Source organism: Grammomys surdaster, unplaced genomic scaffold (genome assembly GCF_004785775.1).
Source record: "Grammomys surdaster isolate TR1022 unplaced genomic scaffold, NIH_TR_1.0 62, whole genome shotgun sequence".
Classification (NCBI taxonomy): Eukaryota; Metazoa; Chordata; class Mammalia; order Rodentia; family Muridae; genus Grammomys; species Grammomys surdaster.
Genome location: NW_021604564.1, coordinates 16,668,521 through 16,686,793, shown reverse-complemented (window position 1 = coordinate 16,686,793; position 18,273 = coordinate 16,668,521). Strand labels below are relative to the sequence as shown.

At 42.3% G+C, this 18,273-nt stretch overlaps 1 pseudogene; it reads left to right on the top strand.

Annotated features, from left to right (window-relative positions):
- Positions 1 to 12,265: 12,265 nt before the first annotated feature.
- Positions 12,266 to 12,391, top strand: LOC114619348 (annotated as a pseudogene).
- The last annotated feature ends 5,882 nt before the right edge of the window (positions 12,392 to 18,273 follow it).

The following is an 18,273-nucleotide window of genomic DNA, read 5'->3' as shown; positions in this document are numbered from 1 at the left end:
AAAACAAAACCAAAATTTCATCTTTAACTGATCTGTATACCCTATACTATCCATATGAATATCTTAGTGGTAAAAAATTTTGGTTGTGAGATTCATATATTACAGAATGTACAGCTTTGACAAGATTCATCCTCAGAGATGCTGAACTAACCTGCTGTTCTAGCCCTCTGCTTCTTGATGCTGTCCAGAGACTTGCTTCCAGAACAGGAATTGCTACTGATTCCAGATGATCTCACCTCATCCAACCTTTCAAATGAATCCAGTCAGAACTTCAGTCAAGCCCTGAGCCTTCTAAGCACACAGAGACTGGATAACATGCTAAAGTTAGCTTTCTTAAGTCTAACCAATTTTTGTAATTTTCCTACCACTCTTAACATCTTTAAAGAATTTCTCATCACTCCTATTCAGTGGGAAAAAGCCATGGATAATTGTCAGCCTGATTCCTTGGGTTTGGGTGTCTGGTTATGGTTATTTTATAAATTATAGATAGGTTGTCATTTTAAGGATGTTTTTGGAAATGGTTAAAATTTTTAACCAAAGGAAATAGATAGGATGGATAACTAATTTTACTCTTAAAGCATTGTGTAGCCATAATCTTATACTGATAAAAATCTTTGCAATTGATGTAAATTGAAGTTATAATTTCTTACATTGGTACAAAATTTATATATTGATACAGATTTAAGGTTGCCATAGGTATAAATCTTTATATATCGATACAAAATTTGAAATTAATGTTGTTACTCTTAGACAGGCATTGTGCCTATGCAACTCATTTAAGAACACAAGGCTTTGATCTAGCCCTGTTATAGCTGTTATTACAAACTATTTAGAATGATTAAGTAATGCAAGTTAAGGGCCAGATAGTAAACTCATGGTTATATAGATTTTGATTTAATTATTATTCAATTCAATCTTATTGAATTAGAAATACCTAAGAGTAGTCAAGGTTTAACAGTTCAGATGTAATATATAGATCTATCTGTCTGTATATAGTCTTCAAAAACATCAGAAGTCCACAGAATCTGACACTAAATCATTTTATTATTATTAGAAATTTTGACTAGAGACATGTCTGCTCCTGACGGTACCACCTTCACAGTTCAAAGAAGATATTTATCATCTTTACCTTCAGACAAAATTACTTATTGTAGTGGCAAGGTAGCCACTAGACAGAAATTGTCTGTATCATCTACAGACAAATTACTATCCAAAAAGGACAAACAGAAGTTGGATAGTTGACTGTTAAGCTCTGCCAAGAAGGGTAAGCTAGTCCTTCATATTCCTCCTTCATTTCAAGGTCTGCAAGATGGCTCTGAGACAAAAGGCTGAAGACAGATGCTTTGATATTTTGAGGGGTAGGGGACTGTCCAGGTAGTCAGCTGTCTCTACAGTTTGTTTAAGTTTTGGAAGCTATGTTTTTGTGCTTCCTAACTACTTAGGTAATATTTAATTTGTTCTCGGATTTCTGATGAGGTTGAAGACTAGTTATAGCCTCATAAGCAAACTCAAGTTGTTTAGCGTTGAGAGAGTTGATATAGAGTTAAAAGGATAGTTTTCAGATGATGATACAGGCTAAAATTAGAACCTAATTCAATTATATAAAATTATAAGCTCTTCAGTTAGGATAGGTGGTAGAATACTTTATCTAATTGACAAATATGATAGACCAGATGTTAGTTATATATTATATTTTGTAATTTATATAATTGTTTGATTATGTTCAGGTAGCACAACTATATGTCTAAGAAAATAGTTTTTTTCTTTCTTTTTTCTTTTTTTTTTTTTTTTTTTTTAGAAATTTGGACAGAAAAGATGAGCTGTTGGGGATTGGTTCTAATGCTTTAATTAATCAGGAATCTGTGTTTCCAAATGGTGAAGGTCCCTGTCCCCAATTGGTTTGTGATTGATCAATAAAGACCCAACAGCCAACGGCTGGGTGGAGAGAAAGGGGTGGAACTTTTAGGTTGCATGGGCTAAGAACTAGAAGAGAGGAAGGAAGAATTGCCAGGATTTGGAGGGAGATGGATCAGATTTAGAGCTGCAGAAGGAAAACCATCTGAAATGTAGGTGAGAAGGAATTCAGCCTGTGAGAAGAAATTCAACCCCCCAAAAGGCTGCCCAGAAATATTTTGGGCAGCAAAGACTAGGGAGCTTTCTAGAAGGAGCCAAGGTAACAAAGATAAAATATAGAATTAGAGGGTGTTAAGCCAGGATTACAGGAGGGAAATGTGTGCTAGCCTCGGGGAGGATTAGAACTGCCTGGCCTTTGAGCTAGTCAAGACATTTTAAAATTAACTGGCGTGTGTGTGTGTGTGTGTGTGTGTGTGTGTGTGTGTTTCATTTTCAAATCCAGATTGCTCCTGGGCAGGTGTGTATGTGTGACCCAATGGGAGCCAAATTGGCTTAGCTTAATTCACAACCTCACAGATCAACTCAACAATCACAATTAGGGCTCCCATGTGCAGGGTTAGGATGGCATAAATGTTGTTCTACTGAGCTGTTTTCTCTGGGAATAACATGATCGCTGGTTCTCGTAGAGCAGAGATTGCTGTCTTGACATGTAGGGAAAGTTGGCCCTGTTGTCGTGGCAATGAAATAAGCAAGAACACGATGCTTTCTAAGTTTTGTAGGAGAGGGGGAGGAGTCACAGGACCCTTACCTGGGCTTCCAGCTGCCACTTGCTCCTTCCAGTTGCACGTTATCTTGGTGGGGAGGCAGAGCATATGGAAGGTGGAGGTTACTGAATGTAGGAAGGTTACTGAATCCATCAGTGGCTCTTACGAGCTCACCACCCACACTGGGGTGGGTGTTTTCAACAATACAGCTGCATCTGAGTCACATGCTCCTGGAAATAACCCCTTACCCATGCTTCTGTAAGCCTCACAAACTTCCTGGCTCACTAAGCTGGACTTGGATGGAAGTGTTGCTTTGCTCAGTTCTTGGTGTGAATAGACAGATACCTGTTCACATTTCCCCAGGAAAAGTAATGTAACATATGCATTTACCTTTGAGTCCTCTATGTTTTTGCAAGTAACCTCTCCCCATGCTCCTTTAAGACCTCCACCATGCTCCTGTAAGCCTTTTGTCATGCTTCTGTAACCCTGTCCCCATCCCTGTATATACTCTATGCTTTTATAACCTACGTGTCTCCAAGTAAACCTAATAAACCATAGCTTAGGTCTCTTGCTGGTGCCGTCTGAAGTCACAATAAGCGACTCAGTGATGAGGTGAAATTTTAACTTCTTGGAGCACATTCCTTGATAAGAGAAAGCTCCATTAGTGTCAAACTGCTGAGGATCTTTTCTGTCTTTAGAGCCAGTGTCTAGATAGAACCCCCAGGCTGGTCATAAGTGTGTGATGTCTCTGCTTCTGCTGCCCATGTGCTAGGATTATTAGGTATGTATCATCATTTCCAAAATGAAATGTTACTTGTCCCTTTCCCCACAAGGTCTGGCTTTGTAGCCCAGCTTGGCCTTGAACTTGCTATCTTCCTGCCTGTGCCTACTAAGAGCTAAGGATCACTGGTATGTGCTTCGACTTGCACATATCAACTGAGTACATCGATTTTCCTTCCTCATTCCATCTCTGGATTCTGGAAGGTGCCTCCCCATCATCCACATGTCTTACAAGGGAGTGCCATGTTCCACACAGTGTGTTTGACAAAGCTATCTTCTTGGCTCCCAAAGCTGGGGTGAAGAAGGCTAAGGAGCAGGTATTGGAGTATGGGGCTTACAGCTTAGTCATTCTACTGTTTAAGGGCAGCCCCAGGTCTGCCCACACTCCGCCTGGGTGTGCCTCTGCGCCATTTCTTCCCCATACCTGTTTGTATGAGTGTGTAGGTGTGGGTATGCAGCTCTGTGCCTTCTGCCTCACCCTTGCTCATGTCATGAATGCCTGTCACTTGGTTGGCTGCCCTTCCTTCCTTCCTTCCTTCCTTCCTTCCTTCCTTCCTTCCTTCCTTCCTTCCTTTCTTTTGTTTTTTTGCTTTTTGTTTTTTTTTTTGTTTTTTTGAAGCAGGATTTCTCTGTGTAACCTCCCTGGCCTTGGACTCACAAAGATGTACCTGCCTCTGCTAGGACTAAAGGCATGTGGCACCATGCCCAGCTTGGGTTGGCTTATGTTTTCAATGGAGTTTGGGGATTGAACTCAGGTCCTCATGCTTGCCAGGCAACCCAGCCTTGAAATATTCTTTAAGCTGGCTTCACCCTGTTCTGTTCATCTTCCCATGCCGTCTTTTTCTTTCCCAGAGGGTGAGAAGAGTGGGAATGGACAGCTGTAAAAGTCCCATTGATTGGGTCATGTTTTCGGTCCAGGTGACTGTGGCACGTGATAGATATTCAAGAAGTAACGGTGAACTAATACGTGACTAACAATAGCCCATCTCCAAGTAGCAGTTGCGCTACTAGCCAGGGTGTGAACGCTGGGTCCAGACCACTTAGATGCATGAGGGGGGTAGGCAATTACTGCCTTTATCTGTCTCATTGTGTTGTCTGTAGCGTGAGTATAATAATATTGCATGTGTTGAAAGGCATCAAATGTCTTTTTCCTTCACTCTCTGCTTTATTGTCTCAAGACTGGGTTTTACTCTCTGAACTTGAACTCCTCCTTTAATCTTGGCTGGCTGACCAGTGAACTCTCTGGATCTGCCTGCCTCTGACCCAGCGTTGGGATTATAGGCATGTGCTGCTGTACATGGGCACTGGGGATTGAACATAGGTCCTTATGCTTACTGAGCAGTACTCTTACCCACTGAGCCATCTTCCCAGCTCCCTTTAAACTTGCTGTGAAAGTTAAATGCCTTTCTAATTAACTAGTAGGCAGGAGCACTTAGTAGATTCAACACATTATGTGCTGAGAGGTTCTGTAGACTCTTGCTTTATCCTAGTAGGCACTTGTTGATGTGTCTATCAACTGGGGAATGTCTAGCTGGCGGGGCTGGGGAGCAGAAAGCTTTCCAGCACTTTGCGCTGATCCAAGGTTGGTTTCAATGTTAAAGATACTTGTTTTTGGAGATGACTAAGATATGTTTTAAGAGAAACACAGTTAGCTTTGATTTCTGTCTAGGTTAACAGTCTTAAGGTGTTAGGTGAAGTGGCTTTATATAGTGAAGAAGAAGAAAAAGCATTAGAGTTAGTGATAGTCACAGGAAAGTGCATCCCAGGAATAAGGAGTTCTTATGAAAACACCTCAGTGGGCTCTGGGGCAGAGCATGTGAGAGTAACTGAGGTAAGAAGTCAACCAACTGAACTTAAAATGGAAGAACAGTGTCTGGATTGTTAGCTTCAAGCTTCTGCTGAGGGTTCACTTTGCTCTAAAGTGGCCTCAGTTTCCCTTTTACTTTGCTCTAAAGTGGCCTCAGTTTCCCTTTTACTTTGCATTTCCTTCCTGCCAAGATGCAACTGGCAGCAGCTACTTGGTCCTGCACCTTATCCTGGTCTGGTCCTTGCTTGTTTGTTTCTCGACTGCTTTGTCAGTTGCACACCAGTATTCTGCCAAGGCACGGAGGCGGTTACTGGGCCTGAACATCTGGCACCATGCTGGCAGAAGTGTGAACACATTAGCAGCTTGGCTTCATTTTCAAAGCTTCTAGGCAATGAGTGTGAGGACAAAGTACACAGAAAGGGAGCGATAAGGGGGAGGTACACTGTTTACACGTTTGGTGAGTTCTTTCAGTAGCCCAGGGAAATCAGGCATAGAACAGCTAGCTCAAGGTCAACGAGGAGTATGCTGTTGCAGATCCAGAGAGCTTGTGGGTCAGCCACCCTAGAGAGGAATGGTACTTCTGAACTGGCAAAGGGGAGCCACACTGCATAAGGGGATATTCCAGTTGCTGGAGGTCAGTAGGAATGTTCTTGGATATTAAAACCCTGCTGTGTTCACAGTATAGTGTGAAACCCTGTGCAGAGCTAGCGTTCGCTGACTGCCCTGCACTGCCTGCCTAAGAACAGAAGAGGGCAGATCACCACACCTTATATACGACTTAACTTGATTAGAATTCTAGAAAAGGAAACTGGCCTTTGATTGAAAATGGCAATATTTGCTTTTCTAAATGAACGAGCGGCACGATTCTGCTAATAGTTTCAAAAATTTAAATGTGAGTGGAAGTGCTGTGTTATTCTCTAGCTTCAAGAGACTTTCGAGTTCTAGTGGGGACCAGCTGTAACAAGCTTGGTCGAGAGGCTCTTTGTACCTGCAGGTTCTCTGTTGGTCGAGATACTGGCTTTTCAGGTCAATATTGAGAAAAGGAAGAAAGCAGAAAGGAGGAAATAAAGGAAGACAGAAAAGGAGGAGGGGGGAGGAAGGAGAGCAAGGGATGGAGAGGGTGAGGGTGTGTGTGTGTATGTGTGTGTAGAGGGGGCAGGTTACTGAGTCAAAGACAGAAAGGAGTTTTTCAGCTGATCTGGTCTGGTCTGATGGCATTACTTATTGGCCAGGCAGTGAATGTTGAAGTCAGGATTAAAGAGAAGGCTTTTTACCTTGTATTACACATTATTTGTCCTCCAACTCTTGCTTGGTCTAAGTCTGTCTTTGGTTTACTTTCGGAACACTTTATCATTCTTCTAAGACATATGTTGCTAGTTTACATTTGTCATTAGTTTGATTTTTTACATTGTTTTGACTTTTCACTTTAAAGATTTATTTTTTATTATTCTGTATATGCGTGCCTACATATCTTTATGTATACTATGTGTGTGGAAGTGCCTGAGGAGGGCCAGAACAGAGCATTGGATCTGCTGGAACTGGAGTTCAAGGCAGTTGTGAGCTGCCACGTGGGTACTGGGAACCAAGCCTGAGTCCCCTGAAAGAGTAGTGAGCACTCTTAACCACAGATCCCTTAAAGAACATTTTATTTATTGAGGTTTTATTTATTTTTCATTTAACTATATGGGTGTTTTGTCTGCGTGTATGTCTGTGCACCATGTGCAGATAGTGCCTGCAGAGGCCAGAAGAGGGTGTCAGATCCCCTGGAATTGGACTTACAGATAGTTGTGAGCTGCAATGTGGATGCTGAGAATTGAACCTGGGTCCTCTGGAAGCGCAGCCAGTGCTCTTAACCACTGAGTCATCTCCCCAGCCCCGTAAGTAAACACTTTAAAAACAGGAGAATACATTTAGTTTCTTCCCCAGGTTGTCCTGCATCTTTTCAGCTAATGGGGTTTAATTCAGATACTTGAAGATGAATCTCATAAAGACAAAGTGACTTTGAAAGCAGGGCAGATATTGGAAGGGTGACAAACGTTTGCCTCTCCTTAGCCTCTGAACTCTGTATAATCTTCATGGTAACAGGAGCATGGCGCTCTCTGCTGAGTGCCTGCCCTCTTTAGTTGCTCTGTTTGAAACTTGAAATTGGTTGTTGCGATGCCTCTGTTTCCATGACGGCATCTAGAACATCTAAGAATTATTACACTTTCAGGGAAAAGAAAACCCAAATCGTATCAGATTTATGAGGTATCTCATTTCTGAGCCTTACTGTTCTGCCCCAAACAGTGTTGGGCAAAGAGGAGGTATGGCTGCATCATACATTGCTTGATCATTAAAAAGAAAACTTACACATTAAAAATTGCACATTTTGAAGTCATCGGTTTCATGAGTTCTTATCAAATCATTCCATATAAACTCTAGCATTGCCCTGGGGGTTCCTGGAGGATGTGATTTAATTATTCTGAAGTGCAAAACACTGGCCACAGGGGACAGAAGGCCCTAGCTCTTCAGATGGGTTTAGATTTCAGTACTTGTCATGGCTGAGATCTAAGGACCTTTCTGTTCTGCTGGATAGTGTTTAAGGTGTTCAGAGCAGATGTCGCATCTGACTGTATTCTGGTCCATGCCCATGTACTTTCTGCTCAGTGTACTTATGGGCTGGCTATCTGCATCTGACGCTAACATCTTCCCATGTTTTCTTCTTCATTACGCTGTGACTGATGTTTGCACACTCCTTTGTATTAGACCCATGTCTTCTTTTCCTGGAGCTCCCACTCTGCCATAAATCCTTAACCACTTAAGCAGAGATTTTTTTTTTTTTGGGTCATGGAAGGGAAATTAATTCTAAATGCATCCTTTTAGAGAGGAACAAAACAGAGGGAGAGAAAGTTGCTTAAGGGGCTTCTAATTACATTTAGCATCAATCTTGGTAGAACTATAACAGAAACTTGAAGAATTGATGAAAATGGTTACATATTTTAGGACCAATTCCTATTATTCAGTTTCTATGGTTAAAAAATAAAAATGAGGTTTAGTTGCAAGTCAAAGAGAAAGCAGTGTGAAACAGACTGGGGAACTCCTTCCCTGCTAGTTATTTTCCACAGCACTGGGAGGTGCTGTGCAGGCTGCTAGTGGGGAAAAGACATCACTGACCTTACCCAGTGCTGGGCCCTATATGCTACAACACCAGCCTTCAGGAAGAATACGCCCATTGGTACAATGACCTGACTTTTACAGGAGTTACATGCCTGGTACTTTAACCTGGTCAAAAGCCTATGGTTGGGGAGCTCACAGACTCTAGGAAGAACCTATTAGTGTTTGGCTAAATGTGGTCAAAACGCCTTCTGAACATTTATTATTTTACTTGTAGATCTGGGTGGCTTTCAAACTTGGTCAGAGTGGCTTCATTTTCTTTGTGAAGCAGATAACATCTTGTAATTGGTCAAAGAATGGAGTAAATGACGGTGGAGTGCTTAGCCTAAATCAAACTCCCTCCATTAATGCCTCAAAGTTCAAGAGACACTGCTGATGGGGATCCAGAGAGAATATAATAGCTACAGGATAAGAAAGAATGCTGTAAACTGTTGTCTTCTGGATATAACATGTTCATTGCACTCAGAAATTCATAGCAGCTGGTATAAGACCTATAGAATATCAAGCCAAGGAACATATCAGTGTAGATGGGTGCTATGACTCATGAAGATCCACCTCTATTGGGAGTTGAGAGTCAATATGCAAAGTAGAGTTAATTTTCTTCAGCAATTATGTCTGGTGGAAGGCTGCACACCCATGTTTGTGTGCACAGCATTAATTGGACTCAGTGAATTAAAAAAAAAAGAAGACATGGAAGTAGGAGGAGGGTGCATAGGGAGAGGGAGGAGAGAACAAGAGCTGGTTATTACCAAGATACATGCCACACACTTATGAAATTATCAAAGAATAAATATTTAAAACATGTAAAAAATTAATTGTTCAGGCAAATTCCAGGTCTGTGTTAACTCATTAGCTGATGGTAAGTTACTAGGTGGTTGGTTCATTCACTGTTAAATTTTAATTGCAGTTATGACTTTCTGAGTATATTCTGGAGATAGGCCATTTCTACACTTGACAGCCAATTCTACAAGTACTGGACCATGCTGGCACCCATTGCTTTCATTTCATGGTGACAGCAACTGTATTCAAAGCATTCGCTGCTCTTCAGGCTGGGATACACAAACCGGCAGATTCCTACCATGCTTTCAGCAAAGAGCACTTGTAACCAGATACGCGGATGCTTCTCCACACATACCAAGCATATGGCAGACATCAGCTGGTGTCTCCTGATTCAATCCCTTTCTGACACTGTGTCAAATAGCTCACAGGCTAAGGCTCAGTATCACAATACTATCCCTACTCTGATGCCAACCTCATCTGGGCCCCTCTTCCTTTTTACCAACCACCTATAAAACAGGGATTTCTATACTCTTTTCTTAGGCTCAATAATTTGTTAGAATGTCTCATAAAAGGGAAATATTTCACTTACATTGATCACTTATGTGTATGTACACATGTAGGTGCAGGTACACATACTTCTGTGTGCATGCATATGGGAAGGCCAGCAGAGGGCATCAGATGTCTTCTGTCACTGGGCTTTATTTGTTTTTTTAAATTTAACTTTTTGTTTATTCTTTGTGGATTTCACATCATGCACCCCAATTCCACTCATCTCCCTGTCCCTCCATATCTGCCCTCTGCCTTTCTAACCTCTCCACTAAACAAACAAACAAATAAACAAACAAACATCTCCTTGTGGAAGCTGTAGTGTGTCAGTGTGTCCTACAGTGTACCCTTTCGTCCACACTTCTTTACTTGCAAATGTTCATTGCATTGAGTCACTGGCCTGGTTCAAAGCCTGTGGATTCTTCTACACCATCAATACTGGATCCTCACTAGGACTCCTCTAGGATATCCTGTTGTTGCCCCATGTCATGGAGATCCTGCAGCTTTGGATCTGTAAGACCAGCCCTTTCATGCTCTCCAGCAATTCATAGTTGGTTAGATGTTGGGGTGGGCCAACTCAAAGCCTTGGATCAGGGTCTGGGTGGTAGCTGAGCTGGTCAGCCTGCCAGTTCTCTAGCATCCACAGCACTGGGGTGAGATACTAGCACTGCCTTGGCTAGCTCACCCATTGCTGTAGCAGGTGAGGGTTTGGGCCAGCTCTCCTGAGCGATGTAGCTGGTGAGGGGCAGGGCCAGCTTTCCAGGTCTCATGATCTAGGGGCCAGCTTTCCCACCTGCCAAAAGTGGCAAGGGGTGAGGAAGGCATCCCTCTCTTGTCCATATCACTGCATGAAAGATTTATTTATATATTTTATGCATATACAACTGCATGCCAGAGGAGGGCATCAGATCCTGTTTTAGATGGCTGTGAGCTACCATGTAATTATGAGACTTGAAGTCAGGACCATATCTCCAGGACATTCCCTTGTCTGAAGCAGAAGCCAATCTGTTTACCAATAGAAACAACCTGGTCATCATCGTAGGAGGAAAGCTGGAACGACAGTAGCTATACTGTGGGCCATTGTGGGCCATAAGGTATAAGCCTTGCCATAGGGCACACTGGCCAAGAAGAAGAGTTGATGGCTCTCAGTCGAGCCTTATGTTGGGGAAAGGACAGATAAATAAGTATTTATACAGCTTGCAGGTATACTTTTGCTACCCTTCATGCCTATAACATGTTTTTATAAAGATAGAGACTTACTGATTGCTGAAGAAAAAAAATGTTAAAAATAGGAAAAAAAGTTCTCAGTCTCCGTACAGTGGTCTGGTTCCTCAAGGAGGTGGCTGTTAGTCATCACATGAGACATCACACAGCAACACATCTGAAGACAAGGAGATTGGAGGGACAACCAGGCAGCCTGAACAGCAGCCATGGTGCCTATAGAATCCCCTTCTATCTTGCCCGTTGCTTTTCCTGATCCACAGCTCCTTCCCCAACCCACCTATTCTTAGGATCCAACTGGGTGATAGATCTAACCAAACTCAAGAAGTATCCTCCCTGAGGTCCTTGAATGCCTTTTGGTGTGCCAAGTGCTCCAGACAACATCTGGGTACTATCAGGCTAACTGGGTTATTATATTTCAGGCACCAGATTCTGCATCTCTGAGAGGTGGCAGAATGCCTCTAAATGTCTCTCTTGCATACAAGTCAACCCAAGGCAAGGGGCAAAGTGAGTCCCCACCATTCCTGTGAGGGGACCAGCCCCTGGTGAGAAAAAGAAGTCAGTTTCATAGAGATGAGGCCCCCTCACATTGGGTATAATTATCTGCTAGTGTTTGTGGACGTTTTCTCAGGATTGGTGGGAGCCTTTGCTATCCAGAGGGAGACTTCCAAGGCATTGGTTAAGAGATAGATTATTCCTAGGTTCAGGCTGCTACTGTCAATTGGATCAGATAATGGACCAGCCTTCATTTTGTCCATCGCTCAAATGGTCAGCAAGGCCTGAATTGTAGTCTGAAAGCTCCATTGCCCCTATCAGCCTCAGAGCTCTGGAAAGGTTAAACACATGAACTGGATTATTAAGTCCACCCTCTCTAAATTAATTTTGAAAATCAGTGAAAATTGGTCCAAGCTTTTATCCCTGACCCTTCTTAAGGCAAGACTTACCTTTTATAAGGCAGGATTCACCCCTTTGTGATTATGTTTGGAAGGTATCTTAGTCACCATTGTATAGCCGTGAAAGAGATACCATGAGCAAGGTGTCTTTTCTTATGAAAGAAAGCTTTACTTGGGTAGGGGTGGGGTGGGGGTGGGGGACTTGGTTATAGCCTCAGAGGTTTAGTTCATTATCATGGACCTGATGGGGAGCCTGGCAGCATGCAGGTAGGGGGGGCGCTGGGCCTGGCATGGGCTTTTTAGCCACCAAAGCCCACCCCTGGTGGCTCTTTACACTCCTGGTTACATTTACTCTAACAAAGCCATACTTCCTACTCCTATTAAATAGTGTCTCTGGTGACCAAGCACTCCAATATCTGAAACTAGAAGGCTGTCTGCCTTGTTGCCTTGTTTGAAAGAGCATGTCTTCCTCCTGACAATGGGCAAAGAGTCACCTTGTTGTTGTTGGTGTTCTTATATCAATCAGGGGAAGAACAGATGGCAGTCCTTTGTTCATCCTAGCTTGATGCCTGGCTTATGCTTAGGATTCATAAAAAAATCAAATCAAATCAAACCCAGGCAGTGCAGTGTGGGAGGAGGAAGACAGACAGAGGACCATTATGCCACCCACAGACATGCCCTCCAGTCTCTGGCACAGGTGGGCCATAGACAGCTGCTTGCCATCACGAAATACTGTCCAATGATGGTAGGAGTCTGATAGGAGTCCGGTGGCAGGGACTGCTGCCTTGGGTACTATGACCCTAATCAGATGAGAAATGGGCCTATACCAGATAAGCCATCAGAGGTAGACATTAGTCACCTTCAGTTCTCCCTTAATTCACTCCATGCCTCATAGGGTCTCTGGTAGAAGTAATTCTCCAAAATTTTTAATTGGCTTAATTAGAATGGTTGTCAATAACTACCATGTGCAGACCATTTTAGAATCAAACTCAGGTCCTTATGGGCACACAGTGAGCACTCTAACCACTGGGCTTTCCTAACAGCTTATATTTATTATCTTTATCAAACTCTTCTGTGGACTCACCTCTTGAGAACCCATACTTAAGTGGCAGCGCTGTGGGATGGAAAATAGGTTTATTTAAGGGTTGCCCCCTAGAAAAAGGATTATTGGCCCCTAAACAAAGACTATTTCAAGGAACATAGGAACAAAAAAGCATATTTATAAAGAGGAAAAAGAATGCAAGGGACAGTGGGTGGGACGATCACATGACTGGAGGGGTCTTCTCAGCCAGGGCTTGTGTTCTCTTACTCTTCTTTGAAGTCCTTGTGTTGACAGTTGACTTTGTCTCTGAGGCCAGTTTCTGTAATTTTTGAGATCAACACATTTTTTTTTTTTGCTAAAGATACTTTAATTTGGTATATGTTAATTTAGAGACATTAAACTGTTTATACTGTTAGTACATGGTTTATCTTATTTATGAGCTATATGTTTTTTTTATAAACTAAAACATCTGAGAAACTACAGTAATATATCATATAAGGATCAGGAAAGTTTTGAGATGCTTTACAAACTATGTTTATAGATTACAAAGTTCCATAACACATTGTTTTCTTACAAGTTAAACATTATCCCACTTTTAATTAAAGAACAAGACTAGTGAGTCCTTGGTCTGTACTTTAGTGCTATCTGAAGATCATTAGTTATTCTAGGTTTTGGAAACTGATGGAAGATTAACAATTAGGGAGTCCTGGGACTCATGTTTACGTAGCTGCTTTCCCTGCAGTTGTTGAACCCAACAGTTAGTGTTCCACTCGATGAAGAGTGTCTTTTTTTTTTTTTTTTTTTTTTTTTTTAGGTTACAGTACTGGGTAAATGGGGGGTGGGAAGCTGGAAAGAATATATCTTTTCTTTTTATTTATTATATGTAAGTACACTGTAGCTGTCTTCAGACACCCCACAAGAGGGCATCAGATATCATTGCAGATGGTTGTTAGCCACCATGTGGTTGCTGGGATTTGAACTCGTGACCTCTGGAAGTGCAGTCAGTGCTCTTAACCACTGAGCCATCTCACCAGCCCAGAATATATCTTAAAATCTTTAGAAATGTTCTTTTTTTTTAATGTGTGTGAATGTTTTGCCTGGATGTATGTCTGTGTACCATAAGTATGCCTGGTGCCTGCAGAGGTCAGAAATGGGCACTGTTTCCCTTTGACCTGGAGTTATAGATGGTAGTGAACTACCATGTGACTGTTGGAAATTGAACCCAGGCCCTCCTTCAAGAGCAACAAGTGTTTTTAACCACTGTTCTAATTCTTTCCCCAGTCTCAAGAATAGTTTTACAAAGAGAAATTTGTGAAATAGAGATAACTCAAAATTAGGTGGCATTAAAACACAGTGGCACTATCATTATTGTTGATACAGTTTGATATAAGCAATATGGCTCAAGGATTGTGTGGACGGCTTAGTCAGTAACTGTTTTCTTTGCAAACACAGAGAATCAAGTTTGACTCCAAGGATCCATGTAATAAAGCTTCATGTGTCGACATGCACTTACAATCCTAGAGCTGACGAGGCCTCAGGCCAGTGAGGGATGCTGTCTCAGAAAACATGGTGAATAATTCCCGAGGAACAACATCTGAGATTATCCTCTGGCCTCCGTGGACAGATGCACACATGTGCACCTGTGTATATGTGTGCATGCGTATGTGTGCATGCACTTGCACATGGGCACACATACATACACACACACACACACACACACCCGCACCCACACACACACAGAGTAGGGGAGGGAGAAGAGAGAGTTAGATGAGAGTGTTGTACTACTTTCCTTTTGAGACAACGAATAAATAGATGACTATTTTCCCCAGATGGAGCACTGATGCTAGACCAAATACATAATTCTACTCAAGTTCAACTTGACGTGTTCAGTAGAATGTGTGAGGAGTTTCTTATAGGAGCACAGATGACTGAAAAACAGCTGTATTGCCCAAACTCCACTGCAGCATGGCGGATGACTCATAAAGGCTGCATCCCTGGAGTTCTCTACATGACCACAGGCAACATAGCACACCAACAAATTGGTGCCTAGCAGTTCTTATGGCTTATATGATCTTGGATAGGGAAAAGCCTGATGAATCTTGTAAGCTTCAGGGATTTTCAGAGACTTTGGAATTGTATATTTCTCAAGTCTTAGAGGCCTTCCTCCTAGGTAGAATGTCTCAGGAGAACATTGCTATACAACAAAACGACACATGGGACACAAGACAGGAGGAAAAGCCTCTCTATTCTTGGAGTACCTCTAGTGTTCAGGGTCCTGTAAACTCATTAAATTCTGAATTTATGAGCTTCCATCTATTTCCTGGGGAGAGGTAGGTAGGAAGGAGATTTACAGCCTCTGGTACTTAGTCTTCTTGCTGACTGTCCTGCCAAAAAAGCTGGCTTGAGGTTATACATTGTGTCACCTCATTAGAGTAAACCCAAGTGTTATTAAAGGGGCCAATTATGATAACAAAAGTATTCTTGCCACTCAGGAACTTGTAATTATTCCAGGCACTTTCTCTGTCTCTCTGTCTCTCTGTCTCTCTGTCTCTCTGTCTCTCTGTCTCCCTCCCTCCCTCCCTCCCTCCCTCCCTCCCTCCCTCCCTCCCTCCCTCTCCCCTCCCTCCCCCCACCTTTCTCTCTGTTCTGAAAGGCATGGCAAAAGCCCAAATGGGTTTTACTTCATAAACTCTATGCTGTGCTCTAAGGCTCATGTGAGCTTATAAAGTAGATATTACTATTATCTTCATTTTGTCCATGAACTTAGGATCTACACAGGGATACCTGTTTCAAACCTAACCCCTCCCCCCAGTTGTTTGATTCTAATCCAGGGGGAAAATCAGACACAAATTCTAATACCATTTTGGTAGGAGAAAAAGGGATTTCTTTTTCCACCCTCCTTCTTTTTAAGATTTAAATTTATTCATTTTGTGCGTGTGTGTGTGTGTGTGTGTGTATGTGCACTGACACATACCATGGCATTTGTGTGGAGGTTAGAGGACAATGTGTTGGGAGTTGATTCTCTGCTTTCTCCTGTAAGGGTCCATGATTTGTGGAAGAATGATAACCCGGACTCAAATAGCATGTAAATGCAAAGAGTGTTTTATTCTGCACAAGTCCAGCATGCTGGGGTCTGCCATTACCAAGATAGACAGCCAAGTGAGCTCGCAGGCCTGATTTAAAGCACATTAGGGAATTCTGGGGTAGGTGACCTCTGTGTAAATCTGTTGGGTCCATCTCTATGGGCATTCCATTACCAGGGTGTGGGCGCTGGAAACTTGCTGGTGAGGTTTAGAAACTGTTACTGAGGAAGTAGCTGAGGAAGTCTGCAAACTGCTGCTGACCAATTATCCTTGACTCAGGCAGGCTAGGGGGTGCAGCTTCTGAGGCCTGGAGTTGTCTGGAATTGCCTAGTTCTTGGAAACAGAGATTTAGGCCTCGTCTCCTGAACAGCCAATCTGAAGCCTGTCATGGAGTCAGCCCAGCCTTCTCACACCTTGTATTTGAGACAGGGTCTCCCTTGTTTCTGTTGCTGGCCCATGACTAATTCTGTGCTGTATTGTGGCAGTAATGCCATCCTCTCGATGCCTCCACAGCTCACCACAGAAGTGTTAGGGTTGTTTTTATAGTGCCACTGGATCTAGGCTGTTTTGAATGCACTCTAGAGACTGAACTCTAATCATCAGGGTTGTGTGGAAAGTGTTTTACCTACTCAGCCACCTTGCCAATCTTTTCCCCTCTTCTTCTGGAGATTTTTATAACTAAATGCTGAAATAAATTGACAACAGATAACTAGAAGAAAATACACAGAAGATTATTATGTGCAAAGACACCCAAGGAAAGAGAGATCCTGGTAACATAATAATTTATATATCTCATGCTCTATCTTGAAAAGGGAGAGGAAAATGGAGACTGTAGCAATTTATATTGCGAATACAGGATCTTTAAGGGAAATGGGTGAGCAAAAAAAGTAGACAAGAGCCTGTGGCAATGTTCCTCAGGGCTCTGGCTGGAGCACCAGTTCTAATTTTGTTTCATTTGGATTAAATTTCCTGTTTGATGAGATTCTGAGGACAGGTTCACAACAATTACTTCTGGAAGAACTTACTTTAGTTACATAAGATCTTGGGTGGAAACTGAGGCTGCAGTTGCTGGGAGCAGAGCTTTGTACCCACGTAGCAAAAGTAAAGAACGTGATTCAAAGTGGTTGATTTCTTCATGAGACATGAAGGATAGTGTCAGCCAGGTGCTTGGGTTTATATTGAACTGAGTGAAATTGGTATCCAGTTTCTAGATATCTTCTGATTGGATTTATATGTGACTGAGTGACTTTGGTATCCAGTTCTTAGAAGAATTCTGAGAGCTTCTGAATTTCCCATTTTTCTCCCTTATCTGGTTCAGCAGACAGATGTTATAGGGTAGACATAGTACTTTTTTGTTCTTTTTAAACTAAGTTCCAATCATTTGATTTTACCAAATGAAGACTCAGGAGATAAATGTTGAGGTAAAAGCCTATTATCTCAGAGAGGCAGAGAAAGCACTCACCTGACCTTCCTCCTCAACAGATGTTCTAGAAGGAAAAAGCCCATTCTTCTTCTCCACACTGTCTTAAAAACATCTTCCAGACTGAATGTCTTTCCTTTTTACTTCCTGTGTACCTTTCTATCTACCCCCCTGACTTCCTCTCACTTTCTGTTTTTTTCCCCTATGTTTACTCCCTGTCAGCTGGTTGCTTGCACCACCTCTTGACCTATGGATGCCTTATTCAATTTTGTTTACAATAAACAGAAAGTTCTTGGGTGAAAGGTGTGTGCTAGGGTGGAGTCATGAGTTCCCAATGTGATCAAATATCCTGCAACACTTTTCTACTCAGTTAAGACTTGAGTTTTAACAAAGACATTTTTTGAGTTGAAAGTCACAGCAAATCATCATTCATAGGTGGATTTGTAACTTTTTTTGTTGCAGTGATAAAACACTATGATCAAGGCAACTTAAAGAAGAAAGAGTTGATTTACGTTTATGGTTCCATAGGGTTAGAATCTGTGATGGTGGAACAAAGGCATAGCAGTAGAAACAGAAAGCCGATGGCTCAGATATTAAATCTCAATCACAAAGCAAAGTGTGTGTGTGTGTGTGCGTGTGTGTGTGTATACACGAGGGCACATTGGAAATGGTTCAATGCTTTGAAATTTTGAAGCCTGCTCCCAGTGACATACTTCCTCCAATAATGCTGCACTTCCTAAGGCTCTCCAAATAATGATATCGATTGAAGACTGCGGTGGTTTGAATGAGAATGTCCTCCCCTCCCCCATATGCTTGAATGCTTGGTCTCTAGTTAGTAGAACTGTCTGGGAAGGACAAAGAGGTATGGCCCTGTTGGAAGGGGTGTGCCATTCGGAAGGGGATTTGAGAGTTTGAAAGCTCACACCAGGC